This window comes from Lonchura striata, chromosome 4 (genome assembly GCF_050655825.1).
Source record: "Lonchura striata isolate lonStrDom1 chromosome 4, ASM5065582v1, whole genome shotgun sequence".
In the NCBI taxonomy this organism is placed as follows: domain Eukaryota; kingdom Metazoa; phylum Chordata; class Aves; order Passeriformes; family Estrildidae; genus Lonchura; species Lonchura striata.
Genome location: NC_140706.1, coordinates 44,759,611 through 44,780,372, shown reverse-complemented (window position 1 = coordinate 44,780,372; position 20,762 = coordinate 44,759,611). Strand labels below are relative to the sequence as shown.

Below are 20,762 nucleotides of genomic sequence, written 5' to 3'. Positions count from 1 at the left end.
CACGTGTGGGAGGACCAGTCCAGTAATTAAGGGACATCTCAATCATTCACAGCAATCTTTATTTCAGGGAACTGTATCCATGCTCAAAAGCCTAAGAAATAAATACGTATAGTTTTAGAAAATAGGTGCCAAATGTGCATTCTGAAACAGAGGAAAGGCTGAAATTGAAATGTCATAACCAGACAGGCAGATGCAGTTTCCAGCGTGCTCTTTTAATTGCAGATGCGTTCTTGTAATAGCAGATCCGCTTTCTCAGTCTTGCTTACTTTCTCTTTGGTGTGGTGTTTGGAGTCAGAAATACCTCAGGTCAGTAATATTCTACTGTCAGAAGAGCCCTGCAGCTGACTGCAGCCCGAAGGAGGTGTCCTTTCACAACAGGGGTTTATTGAACAAATATTTAAGGAAAAGGGGGAACAGAGAGCCTGGAAAAGCTATGCTGCAGGCAAATAATCTGATTCCATCTAAGGGAGCAAGTGAGGCATCCTGGGCCATTCCTGCCTTTCTCAGTTCCTTTATAGGCTGTGGATTTCAGGGATGTAAATCTCCCTGGCTAAACTCTTTTGTTTGCTCATTTATATGGAATATTCTCACAGTAGGCATGGCAGAATGTGAGAGGCTTTCTAGTGTTTGAGTTGCACATGTAGATACCCTCATAGCTCCATTTTTCCCTGGCTAATATTGATTTCCCTGGGCAAGCCATGTTTGCACAAGGACGTTACACCTTTCAGGGACACCCCTCATGTCCTCCAAAGAGAAAGGAAAATCATCCCCTGGACATTGTTGCTTTAATACAGGGAAAAACTTACCTTACAGTATATGTCATAATTTATCTGTTTTTTCCCCCAGTTTTACCTTGCATGGCTCAGCATGAGTGGAACATGCTTGATTTGATCCTAATTATTTTTTAATATATTTAAATCTCAGATGTTGAGACAATTTACATTAATTAAACTTCAGTTGGCTCTAAAATTGTCATGTATCAATTTCAGCAGCATTTATAGAGAACAAGATAGAGGATTTAAATTACACACCATATGGGGCAATGCTAGGGACATTTGCTATTGTGTTAATTGCTTAGAGCTACATTTTCTATCCTCCTTCTGAGTGAGACATTTGCTCTCATTCTTGCTGAATTAGGTGAAGAGTTTCTTGCTTAAAAGGAGTAAGCACAGATTTCTCCCCCACCTGCTGGCTTTCTCTCTGCTGCAAGGATAAACTATTCGGAGGGGCCCTGCCACCAGCCTTACCTCTGCCTTTGCTGGGACGCAGAGGCAAAGGTGTCTGAGAGGTCCCTGGTTGACACACCAGGATCCCACCAAATCTTCTTGGGGATAAAGAGCCTGCTAACTATGAAAATAAGTAGCCTTCTTCACTGCCAGGGTGGAGAGGGGCATGATGCTTTGTTGGATCCTGAAATGAGCCTGAATTTTCCAGCTGCATTTCTGAGAGCTGTCATCACAATTGTGTCTCGGCTTTGTTGGCACAACAGGGAAAAGCCAGACAAGTGATCCCCAGCCTACTTCTGCTGCAGGGGAATTTGCAAGGTGCAAATACCAGTTTGCAGGTGTGTATTGAGTGTTGGCAAAGCAGTGCCAGACATGCTGCTGGGAAACGGCCTTGAGTCAAAACCAGCAGGTTCCTATGGATGAATTTGTACAAACAGAGGTTATGGATGTCACAACTGGGAGGAAAGGACTTTCCAGGGGCAGATGCAAGGCAACGTCACTCTTTTCCTAAAGTTTGCAAGTGATGTTTTGAGCAAGACTCCTGAATCAGTGTTTTCATTTGAGGGAAATCAAATTTAAATGCCTTAAGAGCTCAAAGAATATAAACTAGTGAGTAACATCCTCTGAAAAACTTTGGGATTAGGATCCACTCTTTGGTGAAACATCTCACTTTTCCTTGTCTCTTCTTGAAGTAAGAGACACAGAAAGGGTCAGATGGCTAGAGGAAGATTATTCAGTATGCTCAGCAAAGCTTTCCCCCTTGGAGGCCTTTCTAGGTGAGCCCTCAAAACCTGAACAGGATGAAACCAGATGTCTCAGTCCCAGTCTGCATCCCTGCCAGACAAAAACTTTTGCAAAGAAACCCTTCCAAATATCAGTACAAATCAATTTTTGCCTTGCAAGAGCATAAAGCACTTGAAGGTGCTTTCCCCACAGCTGGCTTCAAAGAAGTGGTGAAATAAAACACAGAAAGATGTTAGGGAGGTGTTATGTGCATCTGTATCTACCAATTTGCAGAACCTTTCTGCTTCTGTCTGGTGCTTCCTGCTTGGCAACATTGTAATGGGATTCTCCCATATTAATATTTTAAATGAATAAATAAATATCTGATGAGATACTGTGGATCTCTGCAATCTTTTCATAAATTCTGTGGAAGGCAAAAAGAGAATTAAAGATGAGATTAAAACAGCCTGGGTGATGTATTTCTCTGGGATGTGGTAAAGTCTCTAGGTATTTAAGCTATGCCGTTGATGTTACAAGTTACATCTGTATTAGAAAGCAAGGGGGTTTCCTACATCTCTCTCTCTCCATAAAGGCCATGCAGGCTGTCTGTCAGCAAAGAGGGTCCCAATTTCCCCTAGAACTGTTGTGATAATAATGATAGCCTATGACAGCACACTGTTTTTAAAGCATCATATGTTTTCACTTCATTTTGGTCTGAATCTGTTCTAGCAAATAAGTCAGCTGTATGAAGATCTTGTCTTCCTGATGTTTGGGAGAAGTATAAAGCATTTTTTTCCTCTGTCTCTGCATTGCAGAATCCAGTTCTGGTATGAAAGCATGCTGAGCCTTTACCCACAGTTAGCAAGAAGTGCAGGGTGAGAAAAGATGATGGAAAGAAGCCACCCTATCTCCACTACTAGAACTGGAATCTCCAAAAGCCTGTCAGAAATGCTGCTGTACTCCAGGACAAATACTAATATTAATCCCAACATTTTAACTATGCCATTAGGTATTAACATAGATCACATCTGCTAGTGTGAGTTCATTAATAAAATGAAGTCCCCGGTTTCTGTAGGACTGTGCAGGAGCCTCAGGAGTACCCTGCATTGGCCTGACTCCTCCTAAATCAGGAGACCTTGCACAGACCTTGCCAGGGCCAGGTATTTAGACCACTCCTTCCCCTTCATTCCACATGTGCTGGTAATTAAAGATTTGGGGTTAAATTCACTGTCTCAGATGTGAATATTTCTGGAGGTCCAGAACCCTACTTTAAGTTCACTTTAGTGCTAGTGCAAAGAGGATTAGTTATTACAGGTACAACAACTGCATTTTGAGAGATTCTCCAAATGGAGTCAGGTGTGAACTAAAAATCCTGTTTTCATCTGAGAATGAAACGCATGGTTTTTGTATTTTTTTCTGCATGAGAAAATACATTTATCTTTTCCTGCTGTACAGCACCATATGAGTTTGTAAGGGACTGGGGGAAAAGGAAGGGTAATCCCCCCAAAACATGTTGTTTATAGGTATCTCTGTCATGTCAGCTGTGGCACAACATGACCCAGATTACTTTGAGTAAATTCCATATTTAGGTCCAATATTTGTTTCCTGTATCTAACATGGAGTTTTGTTCAATATTTCTAAATGGCAAACATTTTTCTTGATGCAAAATGTACGATTGACAAAGTGCTGTTGGGAAAAGCAGAGTTATTTTCACCAGGAAAACTCTTAATAAGAGTAAACTATGACATTTAGTCATTTTTCAAAGTGTTTCTTACTGAAACTTTAATAACCTCCTGCTATATATCCTAAGTCATTGCTCAGCACCTACTGTGAGCCTTCCTACTAGGCAGCTGTGTTTTGCAGGCAGATGGAAAAGTCTCATCATATTTTGGACAGGTTCTGCCTTTGACCTTCAGCTGCATGCAAACAGAAAACTCCCAGCTCAATGCTGGAGCCCTGTGGCCTCCAGAGCCATCAGCTCCCCTGCAGCTGGAGCGAGGAGCCACAGGAGGGGATAATTGCTGTGCAGTTTCCAAAACATTTTTCTGCTATCTGCTTCCATGTTTGTGAGCCACATTTCTGGCTACCTGTATTCATCAAATTCATGCTTGGAATAGACTATTGGCTGCACGTTAATAACCCCTTGTTCTTTAATGTTCTCTTTCTAGTTAATTAATCTATTTATGATAATAGTATGTCTCATTTTGTGCTTTTACTCTAGAGGGTGTGTTTGTATTATCCTGCTGTATAGTGTTGACTGGTCCTATTATCATTTATCATTAAAGGCAGCAGCAACACTCTGGCCTGGCCTGCCAATAATTTTTCAATTAATTTCTTAGTGGTTGCTTTTTCTTCCCATTTGGTTTTTGCCAGTGAGTACAAGGTCTTTAACATTTCCACCAGACTTTTTTTAAACCTTGAAACTTTTTCTGTGCTGAGGCATTTGAAGCCTGTGGTGTATGGAAAGGATACAGGAGGGCAGGCAGGCAGTGGGCTGTGGGGGAAGCATCAAGGAGGGCAGACAGGCAGGGCTGAGGGCCAGCAGTGCTCTGGGTTACGCTCCCAGATCTCCCCCTTATGGGAACTGGAGCCTGCAAAGGGCAGTCCAGCAAGTTGAGAGCACCACGTCTGTGTCTGGCAGGTGGCACGCTCAGGCCTGGGGCTGAGATAAATCATAAAGGTTCAAGGGATGGCTGCAGCCTTGGACATTGCTATGGAGTGGCTGAGAACAAAGTTGCTGAATACAAGCCCCAGAATTTTGTTTATAGGCGATCCCCCTGTGGAACAGGGTGGCAGCAACCAGCTGTAGCAATAGGTTTGTACATTCAAAGTTTTGCTTGAACCTAGCTATGGTCTGTCTCCCTTGCCATGGGGCAGCTGTTTGCGTGTTGGGTTCCCATTAAGCCCACTCTGGATCCAGAGGGACCATTTCAAGTGTCTGCACCCACCTGGATAACTGTGGAGTGTTAACCAAGGGCACGTCCTTGGCACCAGCAGCATATTGCTCCAACTTCCACTCTGCCATTGTGGCACACACACTGCAAAGGACCACAGCCACCACCTAATGCATCTGTCCCATGGCTGGCCAGGCTGCTGGATTAATGCTTGCATTTGTCTACATTTCAGCCCTCTGGAGCCATCTCAGAAAGGATGGCAACACATGAGTTTAGAAAATAGAATAGCTGCAAGCCACTAAGTACATCTAATGAGGGAGTGTTAGTGAAATAATTGGAGCTAATGATTAGTAGAAATGTTTGGATTTTCTTTGTTTACAAGCACTTCATTATAGCCTTGACCTGCTTACCTTAAATTAATTTTGTTTCCAGCCACGTGGCTACTTGTTTCCTTCCATTCTCCCAAGTGTTTTATTTTTAAGCAGATTCTCCTCTGGACTGTGGTCATGCCAAGTTTTGTCTTATGTTCTTTATCAGTACAACAATATGAAATATTTAAAAAGAAGTTATCACTGTGCCAATATGAAAGATTAAATAGGCTTGTCGGCCTCAGTTCCTGAAGGAAGAAACCTGGTAGGCAGAAAGAATCAGAAGAAACAGCATCAAATATACAGATGTAGAGCTGGATCAAAACATGGGAAGCTCTGCTTCATGCTCAACAGCTTTCCCCTTTGTCATGCCAAAGGCGGGGGGGGGGGGGGGGGGGAAGGAACAGAGCTGTATTTGAATCTAAATTTGCTGTTTGAAACTAAATTGGCCTTGCCCTGCAGAAGAGGGAGCAGCATAGGAAGCCCTTGTGCACAGAAGCACTGCAAACGCATTGTCACCTTGTTGGCACCTCTGTGCTTTTATCCTGGCTCCTGTGTTACCTTCAGCCTTTATTTCTGCCTGGGAAATCAGCCGGCTTTTACCCCACGCTCCTTTGGGACCCTGCATAAGTCATTTAAGCCTCCTGATTTTATTTTTTTCCTCCTGTTATACTGAAACATCTTCCTCCAAAAGGTGCTGTCAGTGTGTGTATGGCAGCTTCCCGGCATGTCTGGTAGAAACCTCTTGGGGGATTGATGGGCAGAAGATGGCTCAGGCAGCTTTGCACAGGCAAAATAATGGTATGTCTAGACAGCAGAAATGCTGAAGCAACATTCCCGGCAACAGTGGTGATGCCAGAGAGCAGAGCATGCCCAGCCCTGTCGGGTATCAAAAGCCCTTTCTGTCAGTCGCTCACTCTGGTGCAGACATCTGCCATTCCCAGCAGTTTGTTTTGGCCAGGAAGGAGCCCCTGTGTTGGCTGCCCCACCAAGGGAATCTCTTTATTCCCAACATGGTGTGTGCTGGCAAAAGTGCAGGTTTCCAGCATGTGAAGGTTAGGAGGGGTTTGCTGTTAGGAAACTATGCAATAGTTTCAGTACCATGTAGCTATCGTAATGTTTTGATTCTTGTAAAATAAAGTACATGACAGAGGTGGCCTCAGAGAGGACTGATAATGCCTGCAGTGTGCTAAGGCATATGTTGGGCTCTTTTTTCTATTTTGTTATCCATATGACTCATAGAAAGACTGTAAAACTGTATTTAAATTTTCACACACATCAGTGTGTGAAAATTTACTGTCTTTTACTGTCAGTAAAATTTACTGGCTTTTACTGTCAGCACCCTTTGATCATCCATGTAACTCTTACATTATGTTAGTATCTTTGATGTTCTCCTTTGTATACTAACAGACAAAAGCTGAAGTCTACTGATTGCATCACTATGTTTTAAAAAGCATTGAACAAGTAAACACTATAAAGCTGTGATAATTTAAAATTGCTATTGTGCGGTTGGCTTTGTATGTGCATTACATGAACGTGCATTTATTTTATATAGGTCAGCTGTGTCATTGTTGAAGTGCATCAGTGTCAGATTGCTGAGGCATCTCCCAGTACATAGAGTGCCCTGTATATAAAATGTGTATGGAGCATGCAGAGAACCTAAGTATTCAATGTAGACATGCAGATTTAACCCTTCTTCTGTAAGGCAAGCCAGCCAGTATTCAGAAAAAAAGCAGCCATGCCTTTGGGCATAAATGGTTTCCTTTTTTGCAGTCTGCAGCAGGAGTAGTAATTAAACATCTCTGCAGTAACAGGTAGCTGGTATCAGCAGTGTGGCGGGCACATTAGCAAAGCAATGCCATGACAAAGGAGTTGTCTCCTAAGGAGACAGGGCCTGTTCTTGGTCTGGAAATGCAGTAAACAGGCAGCCTTCTGCATTTGACAATGGCTAAAAGCAGATTGTTAGAAACAGAGGCAGCTCAGAGACACACCTCTGCTACTTCCCCACCGTGTTCTGTTCAGTAGGGAGGTACAGAGCTTTCACCTGGTTTTGAGAGATAGGAGATCCCTTTTTGGCAATTCTGGGCTCGAGCAGGCAGTGCTGCAGTTCTTAGTTAGAAATACGAACTGAGGAGCAGCGTTGCTACCAAGGACTGATGAGAAGTAAAATTATTTATAAATGGGGAGAATGAAAGTTGCTGCATATTCTTTCTGGTTTTATCTCCTTCTCTTGTGCATAGTGATGACTTTCTTTCTGTCACCCTATCTGCCTATAGAAATGGAGCAGGAGAAAATGAAAGTTGTGTGCTCACTACTCAAAGGCTTAAAATGCAAAGGTTAGGGAGGAAGCATTGTTGCTGGCATGGCTTTCTGTAATGAGAAATTGAGGCCAGAGTAAGAGAACAGAGGTCATGCCCAAATGCTTGGGTGTGGTGGTGCTGGTGAAGTGCTCAGTGTAGGAGGATCAAGCTCCCACAGGACCTCTGGCTAAGACAGCCAGTCAGTTCCCGGCCAGGCTGTTTCACTCCCATGAGGAATCAGGGTGTATCACATGTCTGGAAGCTGCAGGGATGTTATTTGCTGTGGATCTGGTCTGGGCAGTAACATGGCAGGGTCATATGCTGCCTAGCTTCAGAGGCCATCTGCCTCCTTGAGTACCAGCCCTTGGAGGTGATTGCTCCCTGCCTAGCTGCATTGGTTTTTCCTATGAAAAACCCATGGGAAGAGAAGCAAGGAATACAGACTGGTTTGTTTCAAAGAGATTTGTTTCTATTTTGCATTAAAATGTTCATATTATTGAAAAAAACAAGCTTCATTCCTCCTCCCCTTTTCAAATCACCACCAGATTCTACTGCTTTAGAAGAAGTTTGCATTTAAAACAAATCAGCACTTAGAAATTTACTTTATATTCAAATAACCCCTTCCTTACTCAGGAACTCTTGAATTTTTGAAAATGAAAGAGAACTCAAGGGTGTTGACAGGTGCATGTCTTCAAAATAGTCCCAATGGTGCAGATTTGCAAGCATTTATGAGTTGTTTTGATAATCATTTTGCTGAACTACTTTATAAATTCAGGTTCCAAAATACTTCCTTGACTCTGTCCCAAAAATGAAATTTAGGCACTTAAATCAAAAATCATTAGGAGAAAAAAATTGCACTGGTAATATATAAGCCCTTTTGAGAGTATGACTCCATGTCTTTGGCAGCAAGTCCATACAACTCACATGTCAGACAACAAAGCAGCTTTTGCTAACAAGAAAATCCCCTCAACTTTGAGAATTAAACTGCCATGACACCCTACAAGTCATGTGCTCTTTGCAGCAGCCTGTCATCAAAGCTCAACATCTTATTCAGGTCCCACACCAGTAGGATAGTTGCCTATGCAAACCAGAAGCTGCTCTGGCACCCCTCCAGAAAGAGCAAAGTGTGACAAATTTCTTCTGTGACATCTCATGCAACAAAATCAAGGAAGAGTTTTAAATTGGTACTCAGAAACAAGCAAAAATAATTGGTGTAGCAAAGTTAGATGACCTACCTAATTACACAGTAAACAGGTAATGCCTTTGTACATGCACAGGAGAGAAGAGTTAAATACAGATCCTGACTTGGATTCTTCAACAGGAAAGTGTGGTTGTTTGGTTGGTTTCTGCAGGAGAAGGGGAAACCTGCACAGTCAGGCAACTGCAAACATGTCAAGTTGTAACTCTGAGTGTGCCCTCCACTAAACCTGCATCTAGAAATAAGTTAGATGTTCATTTTGCCTAGACCTGGATCTCTGCTGTTGCAGGGCTGGCAGACAGGAGTCCAACCTGCAGGAGACGTTGTTCTGGAGAGGCAGCCCAATGCTTGGCTGTGTTCTACAGAACAGGGGAGACATTTCTACCCTCTGATTGCCTAAAGGTGAATTGGAACACCTCACCACATCACAGACTATGACACTTATGCAGAGTGTGATGATAACGTTCTTTTACCTATGCATCCCTGTCTACTTTCTGATGTGGCACATGATAGATGCATCTTATTCAGCTTCCTTTTCTAGTAGTCCAGGAGCTTCTTTTCACATATTTCACATATTTATCTTAGGGGTGAGAAGAAAAAATAAAAAAAAAAAACATCAATAATCTGGTATTTCCTCTGTATTTGTAATATGTGCTTGGCCTGGGGGCTTCTTTTTCCAAACCTGGTGCTGAGTGGATGACATACATATATGTAATATAAAGCATATAGTTACTGATTGAGGTATAAGTTGGTTATTGAGCATTGTTATTTACAGTGGGTTCTTTTCCCCACAGTACAGACTACTCCCATTAAAGAGTCCCTGAAACAGTTTGCTTCACTGAGCAGTCATGAAACAGCCTTAAAGAGAGTGTTTCAAAATCTTATCTGTTCATTAGTCATATTATTCACTCTTTTTCTGTGTCATGGATTTTGCTGATCAAAACCACCGATAATACTTTATTTCAGGCAGCTTTGTAGCCTTCACATCCCCTCATCTCTTGTCATTTGCTTGTTCCTGGTGAACAGTATCAGATTTTTAACAATAGAACCATAGACTATTTTGTGTTCTGAAAGACTTTTAAAGATCATCTAGTCCACCCTCCCTTCAATCATTCAGGACATCTTCAAATAGATCCGGTTGCTCAGAGCCCTGTCGAACCTGACCTTGAATGTTTCCAGGGTGGGACACCTACCACCTCTCTAGGCAACCTGTGCTGGAATTCCACTACCCTTATTGTAAAAAATGTTTAGTCTGAATCTTTCTAAAATATTGAAGGGCCACAATAAGGTCTTCTTGGAGCCTTTTCCTCTCCAGGGGGAGCAAACCCAACTCTCAGCTGTTTTTTGTCAGAGAGATGTTCTAGCCCTTTGATAGTTCTGTAGCCTCCTCTAGACTTGCTTGTCACCAGAGCACAGTAGAGGGGCAGAATCACCTCTCTTGACCTGATGGCCATGCTTCTTTTGATGCAACCTAGGGCACTTCGGCTTTTTGAGCTGCAAGCATGCACTGTTGCCTCATGTCCAGCCTCTCACTCACCACTGATGCAACCCTTGCTAAGTTCAGTTCCAACCCGCCTTGTCCTTCCTGATCCAATCCTTACACAATCAGGCAGTGTTCCTATATCCTTCCCAGGAAACTCTGCTTCCACTGCCTGTGCATTTCCTTCCTGTCCTTCAGTTTGACTAGCAGGTCTCAACTTATCCTTTCGTGTCCCTTACCATTCTTTCTTGATTTCTTACACCTGGGCATTGCTAACTCTTGCTCTGTACAGCTCCCTGAGGCCAAGGGGACAGACCTGCAGAGGGTGACTGCCAGGATGCTGCCTAATCCTGCCCAACTTCTGCCATATTCATGGGGTGGGGGAAGTTCAGTTCCTGCTCTCTGCAACACCAAGGGGACTCCTGAGATGGTTGTAGATAAATTGTTGTGATCACTTGATTGTAAGTATCATAGTTTGAGTATATGTTGAATAATCAACTTACAAGTATACAAACAATAATGAATTACTAGTTTACAAATATTAGCTGATTATTAAACACTTAAATATTAGTTAATAAACTGAGAAAGTTCAAGTGTAACATGTGAAATTGAAGATGCTTTTTGATGGTTTTCTCACTGAAAAGTGCCTTCATTCCCAGGGAGGGAAGAACCAGTTAAGTCCTGGGTTCATCTGCAGAGAGTGAGGGCAACTAGGCCAGTGGCGTTGCCCCACAAACTGCTGAGTGAGAGCCACGTATGTGCTGGGATACATCACTCCTGCCCTTGAAAGTAGATGGGGAGAGACCTGCCCAGGATTCACTTAATCCGTGACTAAGAAGCCAGGCTGCCTGCTGAGGATGAAGCTGCTGCCTGCTCTGCTCCTGGCTGGGGAGAGCCCTGCCCATCCTTAAGCTAAATTACAGCTTCTGTTCATTAGAACAGTGGGGAGTTTGACAGGATCGTAAGTCAATCACTGTTCTCAGAATATGAACTGTCACAGTTGTACATTGTTGAAATATGGACTAATGAGTTAACGACTGTTCCAGCTGCCGTGCACACCTTGAATAAGGAGTTGTGCCCGTGAACACAGTGTGAAAAGGCCAGGCTCAAAGGGGCTCTGAACAACCTGATCTAGTGGAAGGAAGCAGAGCTGAGCCCAGTGGAGAGCAGCGTGACCCAGCTCAGGTGATGCAGCTTCCACGGGGTTTGTTTGTCATTGTTTTTTGTTGTTTTTTGTAGGGGGCAAGAAACATTAACCATGGGAGTCTCCCCTGCCATCTCACCTTTGTTCCTGATGGCCATGGGATGTGGTGTGCAGGAACAGTCACCATCTGATCCTTGTCTGGAGAAGCCACGTGGACACAACCTACGACAATTTTTGATCCTGGTGGTGAACACCTCTTTGTAAGTAAAACACTCTCTGGTTTTGCATACTCTTGGTATTAATAATGTGGTTGTTATTGTTCATTTCCTATTCCATTGCTTTATGCTTTCAGTAAATTGTTATCTCAACCCATAGGCTTTTCTTTTCTCCCTCCCTTACCTATAGGGGTGGAGTAAGAGGAGTGGCTTATTTGGAATTCAATTTCTTACTGGTATTACATCACCACAGTGCACAGAAGCAGAAGGACCAGGAGTAACCTCAGTAGCTAGAAAAATAGTAAGTTTCAGATAAAGAAACATTTTTTATTATTTCCAGCTCTTCTCTCATTCTGCTGCTCCTTCTGGGCTGTAACAATAAGGACCAGTTTGATTTCTGATATTCACAGTCAGAGAGCATTTGCATAGGAAGGGGCACGAGCCATTTTTTTGCAATGAACACATACATACACATAGGTTCAGAAATTGCTTTCACCATTTGCTCACCCAGCAGGCTGCTATGCCACTTGGATCTGGTGGACATGGGGCTTTTCAGCCACACAACCCTACTCCTATGTAGCTGTTTGTGCTTAGTACAGAGCTGTTTTCTAACAGGCCTGCTTTTTCTAGCCATTTTCCTGAAATAAAGGTGGTTTGGGATTTTCTGCCTTTCTTTAGCACACACAGCTGCAGCATTTAGAGTTTGTATGGGCTATGTAGGTTGCAATCATGACATGAAGTCCCACTCTAGACCCAGACCCTGAGCATACACTAATCCTCTTACCAAAGTTAATATCCCCTGTACTTCCATGATAAGCAAGAGTGAATAGAAATTCTCAGTCTGCTTTATATCTTGAAGTTCAGGACAGAAATTAACATCCATGTATAATGAGCTGTACTTACATAATAACAATATTGTTTTTAACTAAAAAAATATTTGTGCCATTTTCCTCCTACAATGGTATCTCCATTTAGCTCTGCTTTTAACTTCCCATGGAGGCAGACATCCTTTGATGCTAATTCATGAATGCTCAGTGAATTCCCGTCACTCCTAATCCCTCAGCCTCTCATTCTTTATAAAATGTCTTAATGCCTTCAACAAGGCCCATTAGCACTGGAAACATGGGTTTCCTTGGTCCCCAGCTGAATTAAAAGGAAGCAAAAGTGAGGGCCTGTTTATAGGATAATCTTGTCCACCATCTAATCCTCTTTCATTTGGGTTTATTTCCTATTGGGTTTTTTTACCTCTTAAATAATTGCATTCTGGCACCAGCCATTCAGAGCACATTTCTCTGACTCAGCCTGACACCTGTAATGCCACCCCCTTGCACAGTTCAGGCTTTCTAATCAGCACCCATCACTGCTGCTGGTCCTCGTGCAGGCAGGTAGAAGTAGAACCTCACTGTCATGGGAGGGAAAGCTGCTCATCTGCCAAGCTGGATTACTTCCAACACCAAAGCAGCTTTTCTTCCCATTTCTTCCTGTACTTTCTCTTTGGTCTAGGCTTGTACAAGGGATTTTTAATTGCTAAATGTTCAACGTTAAGTGCAGTTCATAAGCAGCTCTTGTGTTCCAAGTAGGAATAAAATGATAGTGTTAACTTTTTTCAGTTGAACAAGGGAAAATTCAGCTATGATGCCAACTTAGATGTTTCCAGTTAGAAACAAGTGATTTTAAATGAACTTTGAAAGTCAGAGCTGGCATGTAAAAATCATCCTTTCCTTCCAGATATAAAGCAAACAAAACTAAGCAGACTATCAGACTTTGTGTACTAAGTACGTAGTTCTTATTCTGTAAAACATCATTATGTTTCAGTCAAGACAGAAATTTGTAAGTGCTTACAGTTGCAGTTGTGGACCCTCTTAAATGTCTAGTCTGGTGCTGATTAATCAGCACTGATTGCTCTTACTTTTAAGGAAAAAAACCCCAACAACCTCTCTCATCTGCTGAGAGTTGTGGCAACTCATTGATTTCAAGGGCAGAATGGACAACTGACTTGCTTATCCTATTCCATTAATCAAGGGTCATTGTATTTTTCTAATTTCCTATTCTCCTCATGGTTTTGTTGTGTAGTTAATTATCCTTAGTTAAAAAAAACCCAACCAAAATCAACAAACCAAACTAACCCACAATTACAAACAAACAAAACATAAATAGATATTTATATAATAAGTATTATAATCTTATATAATATATATTATCTGGCTTTGGCATCAAGATTTTTTTCCTATTACACCTTTTTTTACTGGTATCCAATCCTCTTGGTGACGATTCACATGAGCCTATTCCCATTCTGTGTCAGGATAATGTACAGCAGCCATTGTACCATGACAGTCACTGGGATAATGCCATTTTGATTGCATTTGTCCTTTGTTAGAAAACCTTTATTTTAGCACAGGATGGTCAGATATAGTTTCTGTGTGCTACAAAACACAGAATTATGTGTCTCCACTGTGGATTATCCAGCACTAGGGACACACTTGCTGAGGTAGCAGTCTCCCTTTATGCTCTTCATAAAAAACCTTGGTTTCTAAAGCTGATGGAAGAAATCCTGGTCCTAAGGCTGTGTCACTAGGCAGAGGGAATCCGACTGGATTTTTAATCCATGCACCAAATTATCACAAAGTCTGAAGGTTGTCAGGGTTGCTAATGCAGCAGTAAGGCTCAAGTTTTGATGTGTTTGAATGAGATGCAGAAAGCTTTGGGCTTGAAATTCTTCCTAAAGGTCAGTGGGTTTCTGTACTGAATTTTCTGATGGTCATTTGGAATGTAGCAACTTATTACAAATTAATATCCACACATCATATAAGTATTTCAGTGAGAGAATTAGCAATTGCTGTGGTGGAGTGTTTAAACATCTGATAAATCAAATGGGTTTCTAACTTCAAAACAGCACTTTTCTAGATTGACACTCATTAGCAAATATACACTGCCAATGGTTAGTGCTTAATCACTATCAGTCGTTAACACTACTTATTCAAACAATTAATCTTTAACAGTCTTATTCTAAATTAGCCATGAGTGTGAATGAGGCTGATGCTGTGTAGCTAACACTGATGCAGCTCTTGGTATTTCCATGGCTGAGGTCCTTAAAATCAGATTCAAGAGCTCTTCCAGAAGGAAAGCTGGAAGAGGAGTTTATGGTGTTCTTCTTCCCTATTTTGCCTTATTACCCCTTCATTTTTTTATGCTTCTCAGCTCTCTCCAAAAAGTGGAGGGATGGGAAACTCACCACCCAGCATTATTTATCCTATTTTTAGGATCCAAGTCCCCCTCTTTTCCCACTGCAGTTTGGTGCAATTTAGACACTTCTGCTCAGCTGTATTACGAAGTCTCACCATGCTGATAGCTGTTGCTAGTGGTTTTACTGTGACTTGTACACTGTGTAGGTCAGGCCAGTTTAGTGTGTATATGTTTGGGTTGAAGGCAAACAAATATTGATTATATTTTTCTTTGAATACTTGTAATTTACACTTCAAACAGGCCCTATCTTTCCTACAAGCTCTTTTGGTGGAATTTGGATGGTCAAGTTTTAGTTATTTAATAGATGAGTGCACACTGGAATAGAAACTTCTCCCTCAATAATTAAGGTGGGGGAAGTTAACATCCCCAGAAGGTGGGAAAATTTATCCCATTTGTGTAAAAGATGTGTCTTGCAGTATACTCCTTTGAAAGTCTAGAGATCCTGTTGATGTGGTGGTTTCAAGTGAATACAGCTCAGCAAGAGTGTTATTCTGCACTAATTTTTCCCAAGCTTATGCTGCCTGAAGGCTGAAATGAAGCTGTTGCTGAAGAAGCCCACCAGGTGAGGTGACTGTATATCCTCTCTCCTGAAGTATGACATGATTTAAAATCAAAGCTGATACTTTTGAAGGGCCCAGGATTTTGCTGACTCTGTGTCAGGCTGCAAACAGCTAACATTTTCACCTTTGTCACACTAGATTTAATGTATCTGGGAAAACAGGCAATCTGATAATGTATTGCTACTATTGACTTAAAGGAAGGTGCAGGAGGAGTGCTCTCCTCACAGATATGTCCTGGGGAACTCAATATTTGATTACAAAAGCTGTGAGTTCTTTTATCCAGGCACACTTGATTTTAGAGGTGATATGCAGAGCACCAGCCTTGCTGTACATCTTGCCCTCAGTGAGTTTTACACATCTGTGTTCCATGCTTTGCTTGGTCAAATGAGACTGTTCCCTGCCTGAAGTAAGGCATCAGTAGCTGAGGACTAAATTTCCCAAATGCCAAATTTTTCTCCTGTCCACCCAGTACCCTCTTTGCAGCACTACAAAATGGCATGTGCTCCTATTGGACCAGCAGCTTTGCGGCTTCCTGCAGCTTCCTTGATGTTACAGCCACTTAGGTGCCAAGTGTTTGACAACCTCTCTTGCCTCTGTAGCTCAGATTTCAACCAAAATATTCAAACAATAATGGCCTGACATGAAACTAAACGACAAAAAGTATTAGTATAAAACTGAAGTGATCTGAGCCTGCAAGCACCCTCTGGGTATTTTTTTTAATGGAATACAATGCTGTTGTTCCCGGTCATGAAGCAATAACATGTGGCAAGGGCTCTGTCAGTGTGGAAGGCCTTTGTAAGTGTTTCCCTGAGAGCTGTTATCTGAGGAAAAATTCTGAGCCAGCATGAATAAATAATGTGCTGATAAGTTTGTCTAGCAATACCCACTCTACAGTGAAGAAACCTTACGTGATCAGCTGGAAACCAGTGGCCTATCAAGAGTGTGTTGATGCCCACAGCAAAGTCATAATTCTTTTTTCCACTGCACTACTGTAAGTACACAATGCTAAAACCACCAATAGTAAATGAGAACAAAATACAGTGTAGACAGCATGAAAGTGTCAGACAAGTTCTCTCTGATGCTAAAACCATCATTGTAATGATGCTCCAATGAAGAGCATCAGTGGAGAGACGAGTCCAGAGAGAAGGGAATAAGCGATCCTGACACTAATGGCAGCCAGCGCAGAGCTGTGACCTGTAACACATCCTCTGGGTGTCAAAGTTGAATTTCTTTCCTGAAGTATGCTAGTGAACTTTTAAACAACCTTCCTTCCCTTGTGGCATGTGGGCATTTTTAGGGAAAGTTCAACAGCCCTGATGCTAGGATCTCTACCAGCCAAGGGGAAATAAAGAAAGAAAAAAGTGTTGTGGAGTTTTTAAGAAATGTTATTAGCCATGTATATTACCTAGTGACAGCCTAGTTCTCTGGTTGGGAGAACTCTGCAGCCAAGGGCTATTACTACCTTTGCCACTGACCAGTGATGGAGGGTGAACAAGCTGGGTCCCCTCTCTGTGTTCTTGGTTCTTGAGCTTTATATCCATCAAGTCAATTCAGAACTCTTCAATGCTGACTCCCAGGAGCCAGAAGTCACCTTCCTTTAAGTCAACTGTTTATGCGTTGTGTAATGAGAGTTGCTTGGACCTTTAGGCTTATAGCAAAGCTATTAGTAAAAGCCAAGTTCATCAGACTGCTGTGGACTTCAGCTTTGTCACTATCATTTCTGAAATAGCAGTCAGGGGATCCCATTGACCATTTCTTCCAAATTACTTGATAATGCAATGCAGTATTTGAGCACATTTCCAATTAAATGCAGCTACTTTATAAAACAATGTTTAAGTTGCTGGCCTAAATTACTCCTTAATTAGGTCATTTTTTCCTAATTGATTAAAAATAGGATTTCAAATTAAAACAGAGAAATTGAGTAACATCACACAAATGATATTATTCAAATCTGAAAGGAAAAAAATCATGGAAAAGAAAAGACCCATTATATTGAATTGCAGATCAGCTGTAGATAGGACTTCTGGGATTGTTCTCGAGAAAATCTATTTTTTTCCTTCTTTGAAATTAGGGCAAGGATGCAATCATGCAATCAAATAAAAAAGTTTAAAGCCCAGAAGAAAAAAGCCATTACAGGACAGCTGATCAAATATGATATTATTATTATATGTAATTTGTAGTATGATAGTACCTAGAGACCTAGACTAAGGCCCCATAGAATTTGCAATTAAAGTCAACAAGACAGAGGATGAGGTAAAAAAAACAGAGATCAAGAGTTTAGCTTCCAAAACCTGTGAGAAAACTTGTAGGTAGCTGAAGAAATAGGGCCAAGAGGTCCATTGGCCTCTTGTGTCTCTGAAAGGCCACAGCTTCATACTGCTGTGTGCTCCAACACAGAAATCTGGTGATGGAAAGACTCCAAAATACTCACCCTAAACTATCCTCTGTATTTTAAAATAAAACACTATGGCCCAATCTCTAGTAACTTTAGTTCTTGTCAGCATCATAAACAACTGAAGCCACAAAGAAAACTCAAATGTCTGATGAGGCTATTCAGAGACAGTTTGCAGTGTGGTGATTCAGGGGTTTTTTGGTGAAAGAAAAAAACATAGGCTGGCTGACTGGGATAGATAAAATTTAATACACCTACACTGATTTCTGTAACACTAGAAAATTCAGGTAAAGCAGTGTTAAAGTGAATTGACTTTGGTGAAGCATTGTCAAATAGTTGATTCTCTCTCTTTCCTATTGCCACCTTGATTTATTTGAGATGAGAAACTAGACCCTGACTTAAGCTCAGTTCTAGCAGTTTAGCTGATGTTTCACAGCATCATTTCCTTAGCAGAGCAGAAATGCAGACTCTATGCTCCAGATTTTCTTCTCTTCCCAAAAGCGCTTTCCTGACTCTGTCTTCAGTCAGTATCCAGCAGAATTTATGTAGGCTGGTTGCTTTCACAGCCAGATTAACACTTCATCTCTGCTATACTTACAATTTGGCTTAAACTTCAGTTTTGCGTGTCCATCTGTTCCTGTCCCCTAAACTTACTATCTTCTACTCTTACTGTCTTCTGGCTTTTCATTTTTCCAACCTTCATGGTGTACAGAACCACTCTAGGCAATTTTCTGCCATTGTTTTTAGCTGGTCATGATATCCCCATGAACACAAAGTAATGCTCCAAGAGCAGTAGTGTGAAATATGTGCTGCAGAAGGATTTGGGCTCAGCTTGATTAAACACACCCAAATGCCTCATCTGCCAAGGCAATAGCTTTTTAGGGTCAAACCAGAGCTCCCTTTCACACAAGTAAGCAACACCAAGGCAAAGAGAATAGGTGTACAGCAATATCCTTGCAGCCTCTAGTGATCCACATCTTGGAGGTCTCCTGAGTTAGCTCAATTAGCTGAAGCTTAGTTTGGCTTGAGCTGTTGTCTTGTATGAGTCTGTACAATTACACTTTGCACCCATGTGAATTGATGGTGTACTGGAGAACATGCTGAATATTTTCAAGAGCGTTATGACAAGTAGTTCTTGGGTTCAAATATGCAGCATATGTAAAAAATATTGGTCTTTTTTTTTCTAATCTGAATGCTGACAAGAAACGTAGTAGCCTCTGGTTCTTGTATTCTGAGAAAAACCAAACAGTAACAATTTTATTCTTTTACTCTGCCAGTTGAGACCTTTTTTCCTCATAAACCTCAGTCCCTTTTTTCCTCATGACCCCTCAGTCATCTCTTTATTACAGTACCAAAGCCTAGTCTATCATCACTCCTGGACAGGAAGCTGTCCAATTTCTTTGATTAGTCTTATAATCCATCTCCAGACTCTTTCCCATTATTCTTTGATTCTTGCTGAGACCAGGACCAGAACTGCAGCTGGTATTTAGAGTGCAGACACATATTAGAGTTATGCAACATCATTGTTATGCAACAATGTTGTCTCCTGTTCTGTTCTTTTTGCCTTCCTCTAATTTAATAACTTTTTAGACCAAAACTGATGTGTTTCTTTTCTAAGTGATTTGGAGCATACTACTGAGCATGCATGGCTACCACTTTTTTTCTTCCTGCCTTAGTTTGCATTTATTGAACCTAACCCTCATCTGTGATTTTTATCTGCCAGCTTCTGATACATTTTTCTGCAAGTACTTAGAGTTATTTTTTGTTTAAAAACCTTGAATAGTTTAGGAACACAAGCAGAGTTCTTGTGCACAGCCTCTTACCAATAAGCTGAACCAATTCACCCCAAATAACTCTGAAGGAAATCTAGCACTACGCTGTCTCTATTCATTCCCACTTCTTTTGTCCTTTACTTTAATCAGTGATCTATGAGAAGACCTTTTGTTTATTACAGCGAAACATGGATCAGGAAGAAACTATTAATGTCCTTGAGGCTGTTTAAATTGTTCCATAGTCTTTAAATAATGTTAACATCTTAGAGAACTTTGATTATTGTGTGTCTGTCAATTTAGAAATTCTTGTGACTTGAACTCTGCGCACTCACTCTGTGAAGCTCAAATGCCTGTGCAGAAAGCTAAAAATTTCCCATGCAGAAATTTGCTAAGAATTCAGAGAACGTGGGTATCTGGGAAGCAGAAAAGCACACCTCTCAGGCTGCAATTTTTAAGAGGAACTTCCACCTGCTGAACATTTTTTGCCAGCTTTAAGTATTTACAGCGCTATCCTGCATGTGTTTGCTATAGAGCTGTTAGGATAATGCACTTTTCATAGCCATGAATCTTCATAGCTCATGTTCTCATAGCAGCAGCAGCAGCTTCTCTATGTATCTGTTGCTGTCCAGACTGTTCCTTCACTGACACCTTTTATTTACAGCCCCCATCTTATCACAAATATGTATCACTGCTTTCTCTAGCACATTTGAGCTTTCTGTTTTGGTAGGCAGCTATCATGCACAACTGCTTCAAACATTTCCCCAGCAAGATCTTTCTGCTATCTGGCCCCACCTGGCTAATCCCACAATACACTGGAAAAATCTGAGTGCACTTGTTGGAATGGATCATGTCTGCCTTTCTCCAGAGGTAAAATTAATTCCACAGAACATGTTGAATGGCCAAAAAATCATGGATAGTGTTCAAATCAGTTTGTCTGTCATTACTTACTTTTTCAAGCCAGTCCAAAAAAAAAAAAAAATTATATATTTATTTTAATCACTAAGGATTTAATCAGCTTTTCAGAAAGATAGATATATTCCAGCCACCACTGAAATGCAACCTCTGCTTAACATCAGTATTAGTTTACAGTATGAAGAACAGAAAAAAGAGAAAAAAAAGACAATCCTAACTGAAGTACAGTGTCCTGGGTTGTAAGATAAGCTTGTATTCTATTTGCCATCTGTTGGAGGTTGGGCAGGTTTGTTATCTTTTCCAAGAACAATGGTTTGCTCCGAAGAGGTAATGGT

At 41.4% G+C, this 20,762-nt stretch overlaps 1 long non-coding RNA gene across 2 annotated transcripts in view; it reads left to right on the top strand.

Annotated features, from left to right (window-relative positions):
* Positions 1–7,739: 7,739 nt before the first annotated feature.
* Positions 7,740–20,762, top strand: part of LOC146767609 (uncharacterized) — a 36,226-nt gene continuing 23,203 nt past the window's right edge. For both annotated transcript variants that reach the window (XR_014955149.1, XR_014955148.1), the window contains exon 1: positions 7,740–11,593. This is a non-coding gene — a long non-coding RNA (uncharacterized LOC146767609). The remainder of the gene's footprint in view (positions 11,594–20,762) is intronic.